Genomic DNA, 7,161 nt, shown 5'->3' with positions numbered 1-7,161 from the left:
GCTTTTATTGGCACTTCCTGTTTGCCTCCCACCCCCAAATTCTGTCCTGGAAAATTCATGCTCAGTTGAAATTATCACAAAGTTCAGCTGGAAGTTTCCTTCTCCCTGTGGTCTTTCCCCAATTTTGCTGGCATCCCTCTGTTATAAATAATGTTTCAGTGCCGCAAAAGAAATAGCACTCGAATATAAAATTTTCTTTTTAATTCTCAGCAAGGCAAGTTGCTTCTATAGAAAGGTGCACCCTTACAGGTAGAGCAATGGTGAGCGCACACTTGGACAAGGGAGGGAAACGGGTTCTTATCCCTGACACACGTGGCCCCTGCTGCTGTGTTGTTCCCCTATTAGCTAGAGTTAGACTGCACAGGCTAAACTAATTCCGACTGGCTAATTTAAAGATGATGGGGTGAGTGGTTTGGTGGGAAAAATGGCTATGACAGAGCAGGTAATCGGAATGAGTCAGGGTGGAGCAGGTAAGCGAGAAAGGTTGCTTTACAAGAAAGTTAAGTTTAAAAGTTGAAGGCAAAGAATTGAACATACTGACATTGATTCTTTGAAAAGAAATTCAGAACTCATGTCTGACATCGGCAAAACATGAAAAGGAGAAACTCGGGGCAGGGGAAGAAGAAAACAAGGAGATTATGATGGTCCAGAATTCCAAGCCATGGAATCATTGATGAGTAAACAGTGTCAGTAGTGGCTACATGGTTGCATGATTAACCTTTGGCTGAGCAATGAGTCATTGCCAATGTTGTCAAAGTGGTTACAGAGAAAGAGTGGCCTCAAAACTAAGCAGAGCAGGTGTGCGAGAGAATGGCAAATGGTGTAATGGATTTCCTGGACACCCCTGATGTGAACTGAAACACCACGGACAAGACAGTTCAGGTAGGTGACTGCATGCCATGTTATTGTATAACAACCAACAGTGTTTCTATATACAAAACAAGCAGTAGGAAGAAACAAGAGAAAATGAACCCAACCACATCTTCTGAAAAAGGAGGGTAATGAGGATGATTAAAACATAGTGTAAAGCCTGAGTAAACACAATATTGTAGTAGTCATTCATATATAGAAAAGCTAATCAATGAAAAAGTTGTAAAACTAACACAAATGCATATGGAAATGTAGTACAGTCATATCTCTCTTATTTGATTTATAATTCTTTATTTTCATAAATTTTTGTGGGTACATAGTAGTTGTATATATTTACGGGATACATGAGATGTTTTGATGTAGGCATGCCATGTGAAATAATCATATCATGAAGAATGGTGTATCCATCCTTCAATAATTTATCCTTTGAGTTACAAACAATCCAATTACATTCTTTGTTACTTAAAAATATATGATTCAGTTATTATTCACTCTAGCAGCACTATTGTGCTATCAATAGTAGGTCTTATTCATTTATTCTTTTCTTTTTTTAGCTTTTTAAGTTCTAGGGTACATGTGTACAACATGCAGGTTTGATAAATAGGTATACATATGCCATGTTGGTTTGTTGCACCCATCAACTCATCATTTACATTAGATATTTCTCCTAATGCTATCCCTCCCCCAGCCCCCCAACCCTGAAACAAGTCCCAGTGTGTGATGTTCCCTGCCCTGTGTCTAAGTGATCTCATTGTTCAATTCCCACATATAAGTGAGAACATGTGATATTTGGTTTTCTGTCCTTGTGATAGTTTCCTGAGAATGATGGCTTCCAGCTTCATCCATGTCCCTGCAAAGGATATAAACTCATCATTTTTTATGTCTGCATAGTATTCCTTGGTGCGTATGTGCCACATTTTCTTAATCCAGTCTATCATTGATGGACATTTGGGTTGGTTCCAAGTCCTTGCTATTGTGAATAGTGCCACAAGAAACATGTGTGCACGTGTACCGAGACCAGCTTGGTCGGGGAGACCCTAACCCAGAGGCACTAGAGGAATTAAAGACAAACACACAGAAATGTAGAGGTGTGAAGTGGGAAATCAGGGGTCTCACAGCCTTCAGAGTTGAGAGCCTCGAACAGAGATTTACCCACATATTTATTAACAGCAAGCCAGTTATTAGCATTGTTTCCATAGGTATTAAAATAACTAAAAGTATCCCTTATGGGAAATGAAGGGATGGGCTGAATTAAAGGAATAGGTTGGGCTAGTTAACTGCAGCAGGAGCATGTCCTTAAGGCACAGGTCACTTATGCTATTGTTTGTGGCTTAAGAATGCTGTTAAGCTGTTTTCAGCCCTGGGTGGGCCAGGTGTTCCTTGCCCTTATTCCGTAAACCGATAACTTTCCACCATGGGCGTTATCGCCAACATGAACATGTCACAGTACTGCAGAGATTTTGTTTATGGCCAGCAGAGATTTTGTTTATGGCCAGATTTTGGGGGACTTTTTCCCAACATATGTGTCTTTATAGTAGCATGATTTATAGTCCTTTGGGTATATATCTAGTAATGGGATGCCTAGGTCAAATGGTATTTCTAGTTCTAGATCCTTGAGGGATTGCCACACTGTCTTCCACAATGGTTGAACTAATTTGCATTCCCACCAATAGTGTAAAGGTGTTCCTATTTCTCTACATCCTTTCCAGCACCTGTTGTTTCCTGACTTTTTAATGATTGCCATTCTAACTGGTGTGAGATGGTATCCCATTGTGGTTTTGATTTGCATTTGTCTGATGACCAGTGATGATGAGCATTTTTTCATGTGTCTGTTGGCTGCAGAGATGTCTTCTTTTAATAAGTGTCTGTTCATATCCTTTGCCCACTTTTTGATGGGATTGTTTGTTTTTTTTCTTGTAAATTTGCTTGAGTTCTTTGTAGATTCTGGATATTAGCCCTTTGTCAGATGGGTAGATTGCAAAAATTTTCTCCCATTCTGTAGGTTACCTGTTCACTCTGATGGTAGTTTCTTTTGTCATGCAGAAACTCTTTAATTATAACCCATTTGTCTATTTTGGCTTTCGTTGCCATTGCTTTTGGTGTTTTAGTCATGAAGTCCTTGCTCATATCTATGTCCTGAATGGTATTACCTAGGTTTTCTTCTAGGGTTTTTGTGGTTTTAGGTCTAACATTTAAGTCTTTAATCCATCTTGAATTAATTTTTGTATAAGGTATAAGGAAGGGATCCAGTTTCAGCTTTCTGCATATGGCTAGCCAGTTTTCCTGGCACCATTTATTTAATAGGGAATTCTTTCCCCATTTCTTGTTTTTGTCAGGTTTGTCTAAGTTCAGATGGTTGTAGATGTGTAGTGTTATTTCTGAGGTCTCTGTTCTGTTCCATTGGTCTATATCTCTGTTTTGGTACCAGTACAATGCTCTTTTGGTTACTGGAGCCTTGTAGTATAGTTTGAAGTCAGGTAGCATGATGCCTCCAGTTTTGCTCTTTTTGCTTAGGATTGTCTTGGCAATGCGGGCTCTTTCTTGGTTCCATATGAACTTTAAAGTAGCTTTTTCCAAATCTGTGAAGAAAGTCATTGGTAGCTTGATGGGTATGGTATTGAATCTATAAATTACCTTGGGCAGTATGGTCATTTTCATGATATTGATTCTTCCTATCCTTCAGCATGGAATGTTCTTCCATTTGTTTGTGTACTCTTCTATTTCATTGAGCAGTGGTTTGTAGTTCTTGAAGACATCCTTCACATCCCTTGTAAGTTGGATTCATAGGTATTTTCTTCTCTTCGTAGCAATTGTGAATGGGAATTCACTCATGACTTGGCTCTCTGTTTGTCTGTTTTTGGTGTATAGGAATGTTTGTGATTTTTGCACATTGATTTTGTATCCTGAGACTTTGCTGAAGTTGCTTATCAGCTTAAGGAGATTTTGGGCTGAGATCATGGGGTTTTCTAAATATACAATCATGTCATATGCAGATAGAGACAATTTGGCTTCCTCTCTTCCTATTTGAATAAGCTTTATTTCTTTCTCTTGCCTGATTGCCCTAGTCACAACTTCCAACACTGTGTTGAATAGGAGTGGTGAGAGAGGGCATCCCTGTCTTGTGCCAGTTTTCAAAAGGAATGCTTCCAGTGTTTGCCCATTCAGTATGATATTGGTTGTGGGTTTATCATAAATAACTCTTACTATTTTGAGATACATTCCATCAATACCTAGCTTGAGAATTTTTAGCATGAAGAGCTGTTGAATTTTGTTGAAGGCCTTTTCTGCATCTATTGATAGTTATATGTTTTTTGTGGTTGGTTCTGTTTATGTGATGGATTATGTTTATTGATTTGCGTATGTTGAGCCAGCCTTGCATCCCAGAGATGAAGCCGACCTGATCGTGGTGGATAAGCTTTTTGATGTGCTGCTGGATTCTGTTTGCCAGTATTTTATTGAGGATTTTCACATTGATGTTCATCAGGGATATTGGTCTAAAATTCTTTTTTTTGTTGTGTCTCTGCCAGGTTTTGGTATCAGGATGATGTTGGCCTCATAAAATGAATTAGGGAGGATTCCGTCTTTTTCTATTGATTGGAATAGTTTGAGAAGGAATGGTACTAGCTCTTCTTTGTACCTCTGGTAGAATTTGGCTCTGAATCTGGTCCTGGACCTTTTTTGGTTTGTAGGCTATTATTATTGCCTCAATTTCAGAGCCTGTTCCCATCCCAGCCTCTGGTAACCATCCTTCTACTCTGAATGTCCATGAGTTCAATTGTTTTGATTTTTACATCCCACAAACAAGTGAGAAAGTGTGATGTTTGTCTTTCTGTGCCTAGCTTATTTCACTTAAGAGAATGATCTCGAGTTTTATCCATGCTGTTATAAATGATTGGATCTCATTCTTCTTTATGGCTGAATAATACTCCATTGTGTATATGTACCACATTTTCTTTATCCATTCATCTGTTGATGGACACTTAGGTTGCTTTTAAATCTTGGCTATTGTAAACAGTGTTGCAACAAACATAAGAGTGCAGATAGCCCTTTGACATATGAATTTGCTTTCTTTTGTGTATACCCAGCAGTATGATTAGCTGGATCATCTAATAGCTCTATTTTTAGTGTTTTGAGGAACCTTCAAACTGTTCTCCATAGTGGTCCTACTAATTTATTAACATATTCTTACCAACAGTGTACAAGGGTTCCCTTTTCTTCACATCTTCACCAGCATTTGTTATTTCTTGTCTTTTGGATATAAACTATTTTAACTGGGATGAGATGACATCTCATTGTAGTTTCGATTTGTATTTCTATGATGTTCAGTGAGGTTGAGCACCTTTTCATATACCTCTTTGCCATTTATGTCTTCTTTTGAGAAATGTCTATTCAAATCTTTTGCCCATTTTTAATCAGATTATTGGATTTTTTCCCCCCGTAGACTTGTTTTAGCTCCTTGTATATTCTAGTTATTAATCCCTTGTCAGATGGGTAGTTTGCAAATATATTCACCCGTTCTGTGGGCTGTGTCTTCATTTTGTTGATTGCTTTCTTTGCTGTGCAGCTTTTAAACTTGATGTAATCCCATTTGTTTATTTTTGCTTTGGTTGCCAGTGCTTGTGGAGTATTTTTCAAGAAATCCTTGCCCAGACCAATGTCCTGGAAATTTTCACCAATGATGTTGATTCTTCCAGTACATAAACATGAAATGTCTTTACATTTTTTTCTGTCCTCTTTCATTTCCTTTATCAGTGTTTTATAGTTTTCATTATAGATATTTCACTTCGTTGATTCAGTTAATTTCTAGGTATTTAATTTTATGTGTGGCTATTGTAAATGGGATTACCTTTTTCTTTTTCTGGTTTTTAACTGTGGACATATAAAAATGCTACTAATTTTTGTATGTTGATTTTTTTTATCCTATAACTTCACTGAATTTGTTTATCAGTTCTAATAGTTTCCTTGTGGAATCTTTAGGTTTTTCCAAATATAAGATTTTTATTAGCAAACAAGGATAATCTGACTTTATGCTTTCAAATTTGGATGCCCTTTATACCTTTCTCTTGTCTTCTTGCTGTAGCTAGGACTTCCAGTACTATGCTGAATAACAGTGGTGACAGTGGACATCCTTGTTGTGTTCCAGTTCTTGAGGGAAGTCTTTGTTTTCTCCCATTTAGTATGATACTAATTGTGGGTCTGTCTTATATGACTTTTACTTTAAGGTATGTTTCCTCTATATCCAGTTTTTGGAGATTTTCTTTTTTCTTTTTATCCTGAAGGGAAACTTACATTTATCAAATTCTTTTTCAGTGACAGTTGAAATGGCCTTTTTTTTTTTTTTTTTTGTCCTTCATTTTGTTGATATGATGTATCACGTTGATTGATTTGCATATGTTGAACCATTCTTACATCCCAGTGATAAATCCCACTTGGTCTTGATGAATGATCTTGCTAATTTATTGTTAAATTGGGATAGCTGATATTTTGTTGAGGCTTTTTGCATCAATATTTATCAGCGATATTGGCCTGTAGTATTCTATTTTTAATGTTTCTTTGCCTGGTTTTGGTATCAAGGTAATACTAACCTTGTAGAATGAATTTGGAAGTATTCCTGTCTCTGCTATTTTTCTGAATAATGTGAGTAGGATTAATTCTTTAAATATTTGGTAGAATTCAGCAGTGAAGCCATAGAGTCCTGGTCTTTTTTTTTTTTTTTTTTTTTCTGGGAGACTTTTTGTTACACCTTAGATCTTATATCTTGTTGATCTTTTCAGGTTTTGGATTTCTTCCTGGTTCAATCTTGGTAGGTTGTATGTATCTAGGATTTTTTCTGTTGGGCTATTGTTCATAGTAGCCACTGGTGATTATTTGAATTTCTGCAGTATCAGTTTAGTGTCTCTTTTCATGTTTGATTTTATTTATTGGGATCTTCTCACTTTTTTTTTCTTAGTCTGGCTAAAGTTTTTGGAATTTTGTTTAACTTTTTAAAAAACCAACTTTCAGTTTTTGTTGATATTTTATATTTTTTCATTTCAATTCAGTTTATTTCTGCTTTGGTCTTTATGATTTCTTTTCTACTACAAGTTTTGGGTTCGATTTGCCCTTGCTTTTCTAGCTATTTAAGAGGCATTGCTGGATTATTAATTTAAAGCTTTTCTTCTTTTTAACTGTAAGCACCTATAGCTCTAAATTTCTGTCTGGGTACTGCTTTTGCTGTATCTCACAGGTTTTGGCATGTTGTGTTTCCATTATTATTTGCTTAGAGAGGTTTTAAAATTTTCTTCTTTTTTT

This window comes from Mandrillus leucophaeus, unplaced genomic scaffold, assembly GCF_000951045.1.
Source record: "Mandrillus leucophaeus isolate KB7577 unplaced genomic scaffold, Mleu.le_1.0 Scaffold1025, whole genome shotgun sequence".
Lineage (NCBI taxonomy): Eukaryota > Metazoa > Chordata > Mammalia > Primates > Cercopithecidae > Mandrillus > Mandrillus leucophaeus.
Note: the sequence above shows the minus strand (reverse complement) of the source record.